Here is an 18,641-nt window from a genome sequence, read left to right as displayed (position 1 = left end):
AAATCATTGTTTATCACAGGAAAGTTAATTGAAAAACATGTTTTTCTAACAAAATGGGAGCCTGCATCATGCAGGCAATAAACATTCTTGCTTGAAAGAAATTCTTGCTCCTTCTTCTAAGACTGCCATGGGGATAAAATACAAGAAGAAAAATAAAAGAGAAAAAAGGCCCACACAACCAAGAAGATGTGTCTAGCTTAATAGCCAAATGGGATTTTGAAGCCTACAAGATTTCTATTCACTTCTAAATTTGGCCCCCACAATTTTCCATCTGGCCAATCAAGTGTCCCAAATCAGAATGCAAGTCATTTCTTAGGAATGCTACATGTTTGTGGCAGTTTTGTTTCTTGTTAATATCCTTAGCAAATCTGCCCCTCCGACCATTTGGCAAGAGTTTATTTTATAGTTCCCGGATGTTCATATTGTTTTAACGTAAAAGGAAGAGTTGGAGCTGTCGCATCAATTCAGGAAATGTAACAGGGAAATATTCTCAAAGGCAAACAGGTGTTTTGGGAACAGGTTTAGGGAGTAGGTAAGACTTTTTTATAACATAAGTATACCCTAAGTTAGACATAGGGTCTTTTGGATCTCTGTATACTTTCTTCTTGAAAGGGTTAATTTCTTGTAAATATACAGACTGTTCTATGTACTGTAACAATTATCTTGAACCCCTGTGACAGTATATGATCAAATTTGACTTGTAATATTAATATGTTTTCATGTATGTCTCAAATAACTTTCAATAAAGTCTTAGTTTTATTTCTTCCTAAGTCTTGTATACAGACTACCCAGAGCCTAGTCTACACTACAAGTTGTGGTAATTTGTGATGAAAAATGAAACTGATTATTTCTTTTGTTCACAATTCTAGATGACTTATGACCTCAATGTCTTGGTGTTTAGAGTGGAGACATTAGTGTGTAGATAACAACTAATCACAAATCTAAGAATGCAAAAACTCTGCTCTTGGAGTGAAATGTGATTTCTAAGCGAACAGATTTATTTTTTTAGTATCATATGCCAGTGTACTTTTCACTGTATCTACCTCCAAATCTTATAAACATATAATGCACATTGTTTTAAATGAAATAACTAATGTTTAAAGGGACAAAATATTTTATCTCAGATGATTTAATGTAACAATTAAACAAAGGAAAGAGAGAACGCATTGTATGACTAGAGCCCAGCAATTGTACACTATTCTCAACAAGAAATACTTACTTTTCACTTTTACCTTTTGAAATATTGTTTTTCCAGGCTCACAATTCCTTTCTTTGTGTCTATATGTACCGTAGCAGGACTTGAATTCAGGAGCCCATGCTCTTATGCAGCTTTTTTATTGTTATCTTCTTTTAAATCTTTACTGAAATGGTTATGAGTAGGAGGGTTACAGTTACATATGTAAGGTAACAACAGCATTTGTTTTTAAATACTGTTAGCTCATCCTTAATTTTCTCCCACTTACCCCTCCCTACTCCTCTCCCTCCCTCTCAAGTTTTAATTTTTTTTAAATTTTTAAAATTTCATTGTCAAGAATGTACAGAGGGGTTACAAGTACATACATAAGGTAGTAAGTACATTTCTTGTCAAGCTTGTTACCTTCTCCTTCATTTTTCTCCCACCTTCCTCTCTCCCTAAATCCTCCCCAGGTTGTATAGTTTAAATCATCTTGTCATTTAAGTTATCACTATATTGGTTCACCTTTTATCCTTTGTCTCACCATTTTGATGTTCCCCTTCACCTCCCTAATTCAGATAAACATCTATGCATTACCCTGGGTATCAAAATCAAGCACAATGTTGGTATCCAACCAAGTGTCAAATGAGTGTTATGCTGCATTAGGTCACAGCTCGACCTCTACCATGAGCTACAAATCCAATGGCAGCTTCTTACTAGTTAATTGCAGATAAAAGTCTCATTTATTTGTATTCCCAGATTGGCTTCTTAGCCTCTTGACTAGGTTACCCATGTGAACTAGTAGCATAAGGAACACAAAGTTTTCTGTTGCTCCCTTCTTTCCTGTTTGTTATTCTTAATCCCCCAATCCTTCAAACCTTGACTAAGGCACCCCTCTGAATAATAATGTAACTATATTCCTGCATGCTATTTTGTTGACTTTCAGTCAACTGTATTTCTCTCATTTTCTTTCTCACTTCTTCCCTCACCTATGTTATATTTTTGCCACTAGATTGTTTTGTGTATATGTGCTGGTCCTAGAGCTTAAACTCAGTGCCTGTGTACTGTCTCTGGGCTTTTTTCCTCAAGGCTAGCACTCTACCACTTGAGCCAAATCTCCATATTTGGCTTTTTAGTGGTTAATTGGAGATAAGAGTCACACAAACTGTCCTGCTCTGGGTGGCATTGGTCTGTAATCCACAGAGCTAAGCTTCCTAAGTAGCTAGGATTACAAGTATGAGTCACGAGTGCCTGGATACCCCCTGATTTTTAGCTTTTACAAAAATTATCCTTTTTTTCTAATACCATATTGTAACACATAATAGAACTATTTCTTTCCATATGCAAAATTGTTGGCAGCTACAAGATGGATGTGGCCATTGCTCTTTTACTTCATGTAAATATCTGCCTGGATATTGAATTGGAAAATTTATTTTTGGTGAGTGATAACTCAGAATGGTATAGAAAAATAGCATTTCAATCCTGCCACTACACAGTTTTTCTAAAACACAGGGAATTTCATTGAAAAGCCTTTAGATGTCCAAAATCCCTAACCAAATATTAACTCACATTACCAGAACTCTAAATCAAAATTGTAAAAACACATGCAATAAGAACAAGAAAGGCAACATGTCACCTTAAAAGTTAAACCATCACATTGCTAAGGGTGTAAATAACAGTGAGGGGAGGGAAAATGGGAATCTCAATACAAAAGCATGTATAAAAGCCTCAACAAAACCAAAGAGAAATTAAATAAGCTCCTAAATTAATTCAAAGATATTACAAACAAATTCACTGAACTCAAAGAAGATACAACTTAACAACTAAATGTAAGAAGAAAGGTAATATAAGACAGAGGAAAAAACTGTAAAGAAATCTGGGAAAGAAAATAAATCTGAGGATCTAGAAATGAAAAGCTCCATAAGTCAAATAAAATATTTAGTTGAAAAACCTCTCCAGCAGATTGAATCAAATTGAATAATTGTATCAGAGCTTAAAGCCATATGAATGTAATAGGAAAATGAGGTGGAGATACAGAAAAAGAATGACAAAATATGAATGAAGTTTTCAAGAATGTTGAGATTCCATGAAAAGAATAGATGTACAGTTCATGAACATGAAGAAAGAGAACAAGGTACAAGCATAACAAACATCAGAAAAGTAAAAACAGAGAACTTCCCTCATCTTGAGTATTAGGAAGAACAGTGCTGGAGGAATATCAATACCAAACTTCAAACTCCTATAGTAATAATCACAGCTTGGTATTGGCACAAGAACAGGCCTGAGGACCAAGGATAGAACTTAAGACCCAGAAATAAAACCACAGACCTATGGCTACTTAGTCTTTGATAAAGGAACTAAAAAATTAGGATGGAAAAAAGACAGCCTTTCCAACAAATGGTGCTGGCAAAATTGCTTAAGCAGCTGTAACAAACTAAAGCTAGATCCTTATATATCACCCTCCACCAGAATCAATTCCAAATGGATCAAGAACCTTGAGGTCAAAGAAGATACCCTGAAAACATTGCAGGAAGGAAAAGGAGAAACACTAGGACTTCTTGGTACAGATTGAAACCTTCTTAATAAAGGCCCAGAAACACAGCAAATCACAGAAAGGTCGGACATATGCGATTGCATTGAATTGTAGATATTCTGTATGGCAAAGAACATAACTTCCAAGATAAATAGAAAGCTTTCAGATTAGGAGAAGAACTTCACTGGCCATACAACAGACAAAGGCCTCATATCTAATATATATATAATTATATATATTAAATTATATATCTATTATATATATATAATTCAAAAGTTTAAATTCCCCCAAATCAAATCCTCAAAGAGACAACTGCCCCATTAATAAATGGGCTAAAGACCTGAAAAAGAGACCTCTCTGAGGAGGAAATGAGAATGGCCAAGAGACACATGAAGAAGTATTCAATATGACTAGCAATAAAAGTAATGCAAATCAAAACAATATTGAGATTCCACCTCACCCCAATAAGAATGTCCATTATCAAGAAAATTAATAACAACACATGATGGAGGGAATGTGGCCAAAAGGGAACCCTACCACACTGCTGGAGTGTAAACTTGTTCAACCACTCTGGAAAGCAGTGTGGAGGTTCCTCAAAAGAACTCCCTTATTATCCAGAAGCCCTGCTTTTGGGCATCTACCCAAAAGATTACACACAAGACCACACTAAAGCCACCAGCACAGCTATGTACATTGCAGCACAATTTGCCATAGCTAAAATATGGAAACAACCCAGATGCCCCTCAGTAGATGAATAGATCAAGAAAATGTGGTACATATACACAATGGGATTCTATGCCTCTATCAGATAGAATGGCATTGCCCCATTAATACGGAAATTGAAAGATGTGGAAAAAAAATCATGCTAAATGAAGTGAGCCAGCCCCCCCCCCAAAAAAATAGACTCTATGGCTTCCCTCACTGATAATAATTAGTACACATCTAGGATAGTCCTAGCAGATCACAATAACTCAATAGCTATGTACATGTGAACACATAAGATGATGCTAAATGAAATGAACTCCAAGTTATGGATGCTAAATGAAATTAACTCCAAGGTATGGAAGTAAGTGTTTTATCATTGTCATTGTTACTTTCAATGTACCATTTGAAATTATGCCATTTTCTTCTGTCATTCTTCCCCAGAGTTTTACCCCTGATGTCACCGAAATTGATTTTGGTACCCTGGATATTGTATATATGTTTATCACAAGTAGGGAAGGGAAGGGGAACATCAAAATGGAGAGACAAAGGGTAAAAGGTGAACCAATGCAACAGCAATACTTTCAAAATCATATGCTGTAAACCAACTGTACAGTGGGTGGGGGGAACTGGGGAGATGGGAAGGTAGGAGAAAAATGAGGGTGAATGTAACAAGTTTGATAATAAATTTACTCACTGCCTTGCATATGAAACTGTAACCCTTCTGTACATCACTTTGACAATAAATAAATCATTTTAATGAAAAATGAAAAAAAACATGAGAAAGACCATAATAGAACCTCTGTATACCATGTTATGATTAAAATATGAGGTACAAAGAATAAGGAAAGATATTGAATACTATAAGAGGGCAGGATCATCTACAAATGGAAATCCATCAGAATAACAGAAGATCTCACAATATAAATATTAACAAAGCCAGCAAGGCCTGGAATGATTTATGTTGAATGCTAAAAGCAAACAACCACCCAAACTACTTATACAGGGTGAAGTTATCACTCATAGTTAAAGGAAAAGCAAAAACATTCATGCATAAAAATAAATGAGGGAAAAAGTATTAAACGCTACAAAATAAGAAAATGTAAGAACTGCAAGCATTTCAAGACTAACACTGAATTTTATTGATCTCAACTCTCCAAAGGTGACATATAAAATAACATCCTAGATCTGACCATTTTTCCTCCAATAAAAACAGTTCACTAACCAAGAAAACATTGATATAGGGAGAAAAGGTGAAAAAAGTTATTCAAAACGAACCGACCCAAATAGTAAGTAGGAGTTGCTATATACATATCTGATAACAATTATCTCAAGTCTAAATTACTCAGAAGTGACAAAGATCACTTCATATAAGTAAGTGGAACAATCTGTAGAGAGGAAATTAAAATTGGTAATATATAGGCAACTAAATATTGGTCCACCAAATTTGTTTTTAAAAATACTATTAGCCTTTTAAGCACAGAGAGACTTCCAACACAATACTAGTGAAAGAATGTCATAGCTCACTGGAGGCATTATCTAGACAAGGAATAAGCAAATCATTCTCATAAGTAATTGACCCTTTAATCCAAATGGACTTTCCAGATACCTGCAGAATATTTAATCCAGCAGCTGCACAATATATAGTCTTTGTAGCAGCCCAAGGAACCTTCTCAAAAATCTAACACATTTTAAGGCACAAAGTCTTAACACATATAAGAGAACTGAGATAACTCCCTGTTTTCTAACATACTGGAATGGAATAAACCTAGAACTCACTAGCTTAAGAAAATATATAAACACATGAGAACCGAGCAACACTATGGCCCTCACCAGAATAAAGGCCATTTATCTCTCTTCACTGATTTTCCTTTGAAATTCTTTACTCCCTAGTCTGAAATAACTTCTGTGGATGCTTTTCTTCACCAGGTTCCTAACCATATCTTTCTTCCTTGAAGGTGGATTTAGAAGTGTTGGCAAACACCAGGTACTGTTAATTCCCATTAGCTATCTGTTGCTGAAAAGATAGAGCAGCCTCTTGTTGACAATGCCTTAAATGTTGATTAAAATAGGCCATGGACCCCTGTGACTTATGTTTGTTTGAAGCATTACATTGGGAGAAATCCAGGCCAACCTTCCCCATTTCCGTGGTACTACGGCCTTCATGTACATGTGGCAGGTCACATTATCTGTGACCAAATGGAATGTAAATAAAAAGATATGTCTGTACTTGTGGAAACTTAACCCCTGTAGACATTAAAATATTTTATACAGACTCCTATCCCACCATATATATTTGTTCTCATGGGCTAACATGAATAAAACAGAATGCTTCTAGTTATTCTTTCAGTCTTTCTGGCCCACTGTTTTTGTTTTATTATATTATTTTATTTTTTGTGGACTTCATAATGTTGTACAAGAGGGTTATAATTTAACATGTCCACAAAGTGTCCAGTGCTTCTTTACCACACTCACCCTTCCCACCCATCTCCCATTGATGGGGGTGGTGAGGGGGGGGGCAGGTGACATGAAAGAGTATGAGACTCACTTTTAATTTATTCGGAATTGAATAGCCATAATACAGATGAGCACTGTATAATAGTATTCTGGTAATCTTTATTCCCCCATAGGCTTCAAAAATCAATGTTTCTATATCTTGGCCATCCAGAAATGGAAGGTTTCCAGCCTTTTGAGAAAGTACTTATGTCACAAACATAATAGCACATCCTGTAACTTTTTGTTTGACGTTAAGGAGGGGACTCGTGTACAGATTGCCCTTACTCAATCTATGGTAGATGGTTCTGGTTTAAAGAAAACATAAAAACTGTGACACAAGCTGGTCCGTGCTTGTAGCCTCCACCTACAGCTTGGATAGAGCTGGACCACAAGGCGCACCTGCAAAGCATTCAGGTCCCCCAAGCGCCCCTGGCTCACCTTTTCCCTGTACATGTTCCCACAGTGAAGTTGGATGCTTTATGCAGCAAGTGGAAAGGTGGTTCTTTTTCCATTTCACTAATTTGTTATTTTTCTTCAACAAATTTACTTTTTCCCCTTCTCTCAGGAGAAAGATGAAGCCTTCAGTAGTCGGCCTCACTCTCTCCCATTTCTCTTAACTCTTTCAGATGTTTCTGTTACAGAAAAAGAACTGACATCTCTTTTCTCTAGTTTGCTCTGCACCGAGCCAGAAATGATGTTTTTCTGCTTGAATGGATACCAAGCATTTATCTGGACGCCCCTGAAAGGACTTAAATTGCTCAACCACTCGGTAATGCCACCTCCCTTAGAGGACCCCAGAGACACACTCAGACTTGCCTTTTAACTCACGTTTCTCCCTGCTTTTCACCCCACATTCCACCTCCTCCAGCCTTCCCTGGGAGAGGGGGTGTCCCTACCCAACCCCTGCCCTGCGCCCCTTCACCTCCTTCCTGCTCATTATTCGGAGCACTAGTTACCACCGGCGCTGTGTCACCAGCCCTAGGCTCGCCTAAAATAAACATTAAGCCGAAGGAACAGACAACCAGTTTGTTTTGCCACCGTCTTTTTGGACACATGAGGTAATGCTGGCCTATTGAGCTGGTGCTGTGAAGGGCTGACAGACATTTGGAGAATCTGGTGGTGAGAGGTCAGGAATGTCCCGCTTGGCCTGGCAGTCCAGCCTGATACACAGGAGGCTTTTCAAATACAGCCTAATACACAGGAGGCACAGTGGGGAGGAATTTTCAATGTTTCCATTCAAAGAGGATTTAACTGCTGGTTGTCAAACCACCTAGATATTTGTTAGGCTTGTTGCTCAAATGGATTCTCTTCTTTTCTTCTTGGATCCTTAAACTATTCTCTATAATACTGAAGAGGAGGAATTATTATCAATCCACAACTTATTCTACTGGAAATTCTTATTTCTACAGTGTGGGTATGAGCACATACAACAAGTGTGCTAGAGAGAGAATATTGAAATTGTACACTTTAATGTGCTATCAGGGCTGAGAGACAAATTCTTCTTATTGTTAAATTTCCTTTTACCAAATACATATTGTATGTCTGCTGAAAATGTTACATGAAAGAGATGTAATGAAGAAAACACAAGAAAGTGATCAAGGCAATGTGTATGTATTAAGCATGTATATTGTATACATAAACAAGTGTTATATCTCTGTTGTAATTACTTTCAACATGCCATGTGAAACCGTAGCTTCTTTTGTTGATGATCCTTTTGCATCCCCTTCCTGTGGTTGTCCCTGCGCTATCACTGTATCTCATCTGAGTACCCTGGATACTGTATATACTGGTATTATAACTAGGGAAGTGAAAGGGAATATCAAAATCGAGAGAGAATGGATAAAAAGACAATTGACTCCAAAAGCAATACTTGCAAAACCATTCGGTGTAAACCAACTGAACAACTCATGGTGGGCGAGGGGAAGGGGGAGAGGGACAATGAGGAAGGAGGTAACAATTAGTATAGGAAATGTACCCACGGCCTTACATATGAAACTGTAACTCCTGTGTACATCACTTTGACAATAAATAAGTAATTGTTAAAAAAAATGAGCAACACAAAAAATGTGATTTGTATCCACATGCATGTAATGAAACATTTTAAATATGTGTATGTTAAATGCACATTTAAAACTGTACCCAGACTTCCGGGGAAGACGGCGGAGGAGCGGCTGAGCCTTGCAGAGCTCCCTCCGATATCGTAGTTTTCTCACCTCATAGAAACTGTTTCTCCGAGAAAGACAGCCAAAGTAAGTTCTAACAGTACAGGGATTCTGAACAGGAAGGAAAAATCGACTTTGCTGGTCTGAAAACACAGTTTTGAGCTCCTGGCGGCGTCCCGCCTCGGCGCCAGCGCCGGCTCTGGCACAGTGCCGGGCACAGCCCCCCCGCACTCCGCGCAGCTAAAGCGAGAAATACTCCAGACGGCAGCCGAGCACGGAGGACCTGACATCGCAGAAACAGCGTGAGTACCCCGCAAAAAAAAAAAAAATTATTCTCGCTTGTGCCCACAGTCCAGCTTCTGGAAGGCATCCCTGTCCCCACCGCCAGAGCAAAGCGCCATCTTTGCCACTGGCATAGGGTCAGACCAGACTGGAACTGAAGTGGGCCTGGGGAAAGCGAGGTCAAAAAAGCCATCTTTGAAAAGGGCAGGAGGGGCGGAATCAGTGAGAACCAGCTCCGCCCAGAACAACGCCCCCTGCCCTGGTGGGAGGCGAGTCCAGGGCTTAGCCAGAGATGCCCCGCCCTGCCCGCCGGAACTTCTAAACTTAAAGCAAAAGCTGCGAGCAGCTACCAGGGGCACAGAAACAACAGACGGAGGAACAAACAGTTCCGGGGACAGCTAAACGGTCCCGTCACAGAGGAAACTAATTCCCAGCCCAAAACGGAGCTGCATTCTATAGCTACCTATGCCAAAGAGGCCGCCTCCCTCAGGCAAGCAACTCTTAGTGGAGCAAAACAGGCCAGAGGCACCACGCTCTGCTGAGTTCACAGCCTAGTCAAGTCCAGGCATCAAAGGCAGTGGCCCCACAGCAGACAGAGGAGCCACAGTTCCTGTGACTGCCCACGTCCCCATCGACAGAGGACGCCCAAGGCCTGCCTGCAAGCTGTGCGAACCTCAGAGACCCACGATTGCACCAACAGGGGAGAAGGTCAGAACAGAACCACCCCTTGCCAACTGAAATCAAGTCAAACCAGCCAATCAGGAAAATAGACTGCAGTCCATTGCAGGGAAACCAGAGACTGGTTTCTTTTTCTTTTCAAACATTTTTTTTTAACTTTTCTTTTAAATTTTCTTTTTAATTTTTTCACACCTGAAACATCATTGGCTGGTTTTTTTTTGTTTTTTGTTTTTGTTTGTTTTCCATTTTTACTGGTTTGTTTTATCAAGTTATTTTCTTGTGTTTGTTTATTTGCTTGGGTTGTTCCTTTTCTGTTATTTTCCTTTTTATTTACTTATGCTTCCTTGTTAAATAATTTTTCTCTGTTTTGTGTATCTGTCTTCCAGTATTTTTACTTCATTTCTCTCCTTGCGTCCTCTTCCTTTAAAAATTACTTTCCTATAAATAACACCTACACCCTTTTCTGCTAACTCTCCAGTGTCTGTCATTTTATCAATGTTCTTTCTACTGATTCTACTCTTCTCCACATTTCCACGTCACTGAAACTAAACCAAAATCACCACCCCCCCCAATACACTTTACTCTATTCTCTTTACTACCTCCAACTTACCCTCCTGACTTACTGCCTGGACCTCCAGGTTCCATTGACTCCTGGTTATTGGATAGAGGATATCCCAGCTTAATACGAGTGAATCAAAGGGGTTCATAGAGAAAACCAGTCCTAAAAGAACTTAATATAAAAACAAGAATTGCGTATAAGGTTGTAACAGTAAATAAGTAACTACTGAATACAGGGCCCAGGATCAGATGTTATATTGAAATTGTATTCTTTAGGAACACCAAATCTAACTTTATAGACAGGTATACAAGTTATCTGTATATAATTGTGAAATTGTAAGATTTACACAACAGTGCTTGGTAAGGGCTGCTTTAGGTCTTAAACAGTGCTCACAGGTGCTGGTAGACTGGCATTCCCAATTCAAATGGGCAGAAGAAACACAAGAAAGATGGCAAACAATGAAGTCTTATCCCCCACCCAAAACAAGCAGGAAGCAGAGCAGTCAATCAAAGACATAGAAGAGAACCCCAAAATGCTCTACAAAGTTTACTGATAAACATGATAAATGAAAAGTTTGAATCTCTTCAGTCAATTATGTTAGAGCGTGAGGAGGCAAAGCAAAAATTAATGGAGAATTTCATGGCATCCACAAATAGAAAGATAAGTGAGCTTCAAGAGTCAAATGAAAAGACAGCTACCCAACTTAAAGATTTGAGAGACAACACTCAAAACCAAAGTAATGAAGTTAATGAAGTAAAGAAGTCCATACAGGACCTAAGAAATGACATGGAAATCATCAGGAAAGACCAGTCAGAAGGAAAAGAGATTCGAAATCAAGTAGCTAGCCTACAGTCCCGACTAACTGAAGCAGAGGATCGAATCTCATGAGCTGAAGATTCCTTAGATTCTATGGAGAAATCAAAAATCAATACAAATCCAGTCCAAGCAACAAAACAGATCGCTACAGGAGATTCAAGACACAATCAGGAAGCCCAATTTAAGGATAATAGGTATTGAGGAAAACTTGGAGAAAGAGGTTAATGGGATAGGCAACCTATTTAACAGAATATTAGCTGAGAACTTCCCAAACATCCAGAAGGAAAGGCCGATACAGATACAAGAAGCATTTAGAACCCCAAATCGACCAGACCAGAATAGGACTTCCCACCGACACATTGTGATCAAAACAGCTTCAGCAGAGTGCAAGGAAAAAATACTCAAAGCTGTTAGGGCAAAGAAAACAATCACATATAAAGGAAAAGCAATCAGAATTACCCCAGACTTCTCAGCAGAGACCATGAAAGCAAGGAGAGCCTGGAATGAAGTATACCAAACTCTAAATAAAAATAACTACCAACCAAGAATTCTGTACCCCGCCAAACTCTCCTTCATAGCTGAAGGTCAAATAAAAGTCTTCCACAATAAGGAAAAACTGAAACAATATATCTCCACCAAACCAGCTTTACACAAAATCCTTAAAGATGTACTATACAGGGAAAATAATCAAGATCCCAACACAGACAGAGAAATGAACCCTAATTAGTAAACACTAGATCAAGAAATGGGAAGATACAGCTTTAAACAAGACAGTGATAATGAAAGGAACAAACGATCACCTCTCAATCCTAACTGTCAACATTAATTGACTTAATTCTCCAATCAAACGACATAGGCTCATAACTTGGATCAAAAATCAAGATCCATCTTTCTGCTGCCTCCAAGAGACACATCTATCCAGCAAAAGCAAACATCTTCTAAAAGTGAAAGGCTGGAAACAAATCTATCAAGCAAATGGCCCCCATAAGCAGGCTGGAGTTGCAATCCTAGTATGAGACAAAATTGACTTCAAATTAAAAAAGGTAAGAAGAGACAAAGAAGGTTACTACATACTAGTAAAAGGATCTCTCCAACAGGAAGAAATAACCATCCTAAATATCTACACGCCAAATGCAGGAGCACCCAACTTCATCAAACAAACACTACTGGCTCTAAAAACATTCATAGACCCAAACACAATGATAGTGGGGGACTTTAACACTCCACTATCACATCTGGACAGATCAACACGCCAAAAACTGAACAAAGAAACCACAGAACTAAACAACTGCATAGACCAACTAGACTTAATCGACATCTACAGAATATTCCACCCAGCAAGGACAGAATACACATTCTTTTCGGCAGCGCACGGAACATTCTCCAAAATAGATCACATCTTAGGCACAAAGAAAATCTGTACAAATTCAGAAGTATCAAAATCATTCCCTGCATTCTTTCAGACCACAATGGAATAAAATTAGAGCTCAACTCATTCAGCCACCACAGAAAATCCCACAATTCATGGAGACTAAAGAACACACTGCTGAACCATCAGTGGATCATTGAAGAAATTAAAACAGAAATTCAAATGTTTATGGACTTCAACCAAGTTGAGGGCACAAAGTACCAGCTCCTTTGGGACACAGCAAAGGCAGTACTCAGAGGAAAATTTATATCTCTGAGTACATACATCAACAAACTGGAGAAACAGCAACTCAGTAATTTAAGGAAGCACCTTAATTTTCTGGAGAGAGAACAGCAAGCCAAACCCCAAGTCAATAGACGGAAGCAAATAATTAAAATCAAATCAGAATTAAATCAATTACAGACGAAAAAAACCATCGAAAGAATCAACAAAACAAAGAGTTGGTTCTTTGAAAAAATCAACAAGATAGACAGACCCCTGGCAAACCTGACCAAAGAACAAACGCAGCACACTCAAATAAACAAAATAAGAGATGAAACAGGTAGCATCACCACAGAAATAACCGAAATTCAGAAAATAATAAGGGACTATTTTGCAAACCTTTATGCCAACAAATTCGAGAACTTGGAAGAAATGGATGATTTCCTAGAAAAAATTGATACCCCCAAACTCAACTATGAAGACTTAAACCTTCTAAACAGACCCATATCCAGTATTGAAATAGAAACAGCAATAAATGATCTCCCATCCAAGAAAAGCCCAGGTCCAGATGGATTCACCGCAGAATTCTACAAGGCCTTCAAAACAGAACTCACTCCAATATTTCTCAAACTCTTCAATGAAATTGAAAGAGAACATTCACTGCCAGACTCATTTTATGAAGCCAGTATAACCCTCATCCCAAAACCAGGCAGAGACTCATCACGGAAAGAGGACTACAGATCAATCTCCCTGATGAACATAGATGCAAAAATTCTCAACAAAATTCTGGCCAATCGACTTCAACAGGTCATCAAAAAAAATCATACACCACGATCAAACTGGATTCATCCCAGGGATGCAAAGTTGGTTTAATATACGCAAGTCAATTAATGTAATCCACCACATCACCCGGAGCAAGGTAAAGAACCACATGGTTTTATCGCTGGATGCGGAAAAAGCGTTCGATAAAATCCAGCACCCATTTATGCTAAAAGCCCTGGAAAAACTGGGATTCCAGGGAACATTCCTGAATATAATCAAGGCAGTTTATGACAAACCAACAGCAAGCATAACTCTAAATGGTGAAAAACTAAAGCCATTCCCTTTAAAATCAGGAACAAGGCAGGGATGTCCACTCTCTCCCCTGCTCTTCAACATAGTACTAGAATTCCTAGCCAGAGCAATTAGGCAAGAAGAGAATATAAAGGGGATCCAAATAGGAAAAGATGAAGTTAAACTTTCTCTCTTCGCAGATGACATGATCCTATACCTAAAGAATCCCATAGACTCTACCCCCAAGCTACTAGAGCTGATCCAAAACTTTGGCAAAGTTGCAGGATATAAAATAAACCTTCAAAAATCAACGGCCTTTCTCTATGCTAACAACCCGAAGACCGAGGCTGAAATCAGGAAAGCAACTCCTTTTGCAATAGCCCCCAAAAACATAAAATACCTAGGAATAACCTTAACCAAAGAAGTGAAAGACCTCTTTGAAGAGAACTTTAAAAGCTTGAAAAATGAAATTAAGTCAGAACTAAGAAAATGGAAAAACCTCCCATGCTCCTGGATTGGGAGGATTAATGTAATCAAAATGGCAATATTGCCAAAGGCTATCTACAAATTCAATGCAATACCCATTAATATCCCAACACCATTCTTTAATGAAATAGAGGAAGCAATCCAGAAATTCATATGGAACAATAAAAGACCTAGAATAGCAAAAACAATCCTAAGCAGAAAGAACAGTGCTGGAGGAATTACAATACCCAACTTCAAGCTGTATTATAAAGCTATAGTAATAAAAACAGCTTGGTATTGGCACCGGAACAGGCCTGAAGACCAATGGAACAGAATTGAAGACCCAGAATTAAACCCACAGAACTATGCCTACTTAATCTTTGATAAAGGAGCTAAAACAATAGTATGGAAGAAAGATAGCCTCTTTAACAAATGGTGCTGGCAAAACTGGCTCAACACATGCAACAAACTAAAACTAGATCCTTATATATCACCCTGCAGCAAAATCAATTACAAATGGATTAAAGACCTTGAAATCAAAACAGGCACCCTGAAGACACTAAAGGAAGGAGTAGGAGAAACACTTGGGCTCCTTGGCACAGGACAGAACTTCCTTAACAAAGACCCTGAAAGGCTACAAATCAAAGAAAGGTTGGAAAAATGGGACTGCATCAAACTCCAGAGCTTCTGCACGGCAAAGGACATAGCTCTCAAGATAAACAGAAAGCCCACAGACTGGGAGAAGATCTTTACCGGACATTCAACAGACAAAGGCCTCATCTCTAAAATATATGCAGAACTAAAAAAATTACCTTCTTCCAAAACAAAACTGCAAAGAACCAATAGCCCCCTCATCAAGTGGGCTAAAGACTTACAAAGAAACTTCTCTGATGAGGAAATGAGAATGGCCAATAGACATATGAAAAAATGCTGTACATCACTGGCCATAAAGGAAATGCAAATCAAAACAACATTGAGATTCCATCTCACCCCAGCAAGAATGTCATATATCAAGAAAACTAATAATAACAATTGTTGGAGGGGATGTGGCCAAAAGGGAACCCTACTTCATTGTTGGTGGGAATGTAAACTGGTTCAGCCACTCTGGCAAGCAGTATGGAGATTCCTCAGAAGGCTCAATATAGAACTCCCCTATGACCCAGCAGCCCCACTGTTGGGTATCTATCCAAAAGACCACAAACAAAATCACAGTAATGCCACCAGCACAACAATGTTCATCGCAGCACAATTTGTCATAGCGAGAAGCTGGAACCAACCCAGATGCCCCTCCATAGATGAATGGATCAGGAAAATGTGGTACATTTACACAATGGAATTTTATGCCTCTATCAGAAAGAATGACATTGTTCCATTTGTAAGGAAATGGAAGGACTTGGAAAAAGTTATACTAAGTGAAGTGAGCCAGACCCAAAGAAACATGGACTCTATGGCCTCCCTTATTGGGAATAATTAGTACAGGTTTAGGCAAGCCATAGCAGAGCATCACAAGGCCCAATAGCTATACCCTTAGAAACATATAAGATGATGCTAATTGAAATGAACTCCATGTTATGGAAACAAGTGATATATCACAGTTGTAACTACTTTCAACGTCCTATGTGTATGTGTAGTTTCTATTATTGATAATGTTTTGTATCACCTTCCTATGTTTGTACCTACACTATCTCTGTAATCTTATCTGAGTATATTGGAAACCGTGTTTACTGGTATTGGAAGTAGGAAATTCAAAGGGAATACCAAATTCGAGAGACACAGGGTAAAAAAAGAGAAATAACTACAAAAGCAATACTTGCAAAACTGTTTGGTGTAAGTGAACTGAACACCTGGGGGGGAGGGAAAGGGGGGGAGGGAGGGGGGCATGAGGGACAAGGCAACAAACAGTACAAGAAATGTATCCAATGCCCAATGTATGATACTGTAACCTCTCTGTACGTCAGTTTGATAATAAAAATTTGAGAGAAAAAAAACTGTACCCATTGTGCAAGAGTGTAGCATTCTTATTTTCTTGCTCTCTGTGTGAAATTCCCTTCTAAAATAGGATTGGCAAGTTATAGTTCTACAAATTTAAAATCTCTCTAAACTTTGAAGATTGTATTAATATATCTATATGTACACAAATACTTGGTCTGTGGAATAGCATTGCAAAACAATTGGTATTGTAAAGGATGATATGCATGTGTCTAGCTCTATCCTATAACAATAATTTTAAAATATGTGACTATTAATATCTACTTTATACTACACCTAAAGTTCAACTTTAAATAATTAAATTGGACTGTGTGTTTTCTGTTAACACTACCTGCATAGCTGTGATGACTGGAATGTCCCATCATACCCAGATTATATTGGTTGAGATATAGTCTGGTGAATTTGGACCCAGGCAAGTCTGGAACCATGATCTTCCAGATCTCTACCTCAAGTGTAATTAAGTTTATAGATTTGAGCCACTGCATGCAGCTTTGATGTGACTTGAAGTTGATAAGCCAACTTTATAAACATTTGTCAAAATTTACAAACCTGAATATTCCCTATAATGTAATAATTCTACACCTGTGTATGAGCTCAATAGAAATTGCTAGAGTTGTATCCAAAAAGTATGAAATATAGATAAAATATTTATTCAGAATACTCAATTTTTTGATCCAGACTGTCTTATTCATAGTAGATGGAATAGTATACATAAGCATAAAATAAGTGTTATCTCTCCAGCAATGGCAAACAGAAACAATAATGAATAAACTAGATAAATGGAGATATATGTTTGTCCTATGTCCATATGATTCTATATATGTAAACCATAGAAAAAACTAATTGTGCTTGTAGATACGATAATAATGTCTCTATTTTAAGGTGGGATTAACCAGAATCCATAGCATCTGTGTATTTTATTATATGTCTACTACTATCTCTGTAAGAAAACTAAGAACATATTTTAAAACGTAAGAAAATGTAGCATATATATATATATATATATGTTTAAAAACAAACATAACCAGTATGTAGAGTCTAAAAAAGTTGCTCTCACAAAACTTTAGATTGGAATGGAGCTTACCTAAGGTGGAAGAGAGAGTGTAGAAATGGGAGACATTTGATAAATGAGTAGGATACCAAGTTGGAATTAGCTAAGAAGAAAAAGTTCTGCTGTTTTCGCTATAGAGGACAGAACCAACAAATTCTGGAAAGGATGAGGAGAAAAGAAATCTTGACACTCTAGGTCAAAATATAAACCAATGCAACCATCATGGAATTCATATGAAGGTTTCCTACAAAACTGAAAATGGAACTACCCTATGCTCCAGCAATAGCACTCTTGGGCAAGTATCTGAAGTAAGTAAGGCAAGTCAGGATACAATCGAAACACTCACACCCTCATGTTCACTGCAACGCTATTCACAATTTTCAGGCTATAGAAATAACCTAGATAGGTTGCCACTGTTGAATGGATTAAAAATGTGACATTTATATACACAATGGTGTATTACTCAGCAGTTAAGAAGAATGGAATTCTATCATTTGCAGGGAAATATATGGAACTAGAGAATATCTCCTTAAGCAAAGTAAAATGGGTCATAAGTGGATGTTAGATCTAAAAGATAAACATATTCATAAATACATGCATACATATGCCCTGATACATTTAGAAAATATGTGTGATTGTGAGGATATGTGAGGTGACTAGAGAGGATAAATTAAAATAGAATGATATAAGGTGAAAGATATTCATACTTGTGAATGAAGATAGAAAAACAAACTCACTGCAAGCTCTTAAATAATTAGGATCAGTGAGGAATGGGGAAAGTGAGAATACATCTGATTATAGTTCTGTATATGAAGTGTAAAATACCATGATGAAATTTCTTTGGATGATGAGCATAAACAAAAAAAAACATAAGTGATAAGAATGTAAAACAAGTCCTACCCAGGGAGTTGATACCAGTGGGAGAGAGAAAGACAAAAAAAGAGGGCTAAGGAGGGTGAACTTTGGTCAAAACATGTTATATTCATGAGTGAAATGGAACAAGGAAGCTTTTTGAGATTGATTTGAGAAAAGGGGCAGCATAAGAGAGAGA

The sequence above is a fragment of the Perognathus longimembris genome, chromosome 5 (assembly GCF_023159225.1).
Source record: "Perognathus longimembris pacificus isolate PPM17 chromosome 5, ASM2315922v1, whole genome shotgun sequence".
Taxonomy (NCBI): domain Eukaryota; kingdom Metazoa; phylum Chordata; class Mammalia; order Rodentia; family Heteromyidae; genus Perognathus; species Perognathus longimembris.
Note: the sequence above shows the minus strand (reverse complement) of the source record.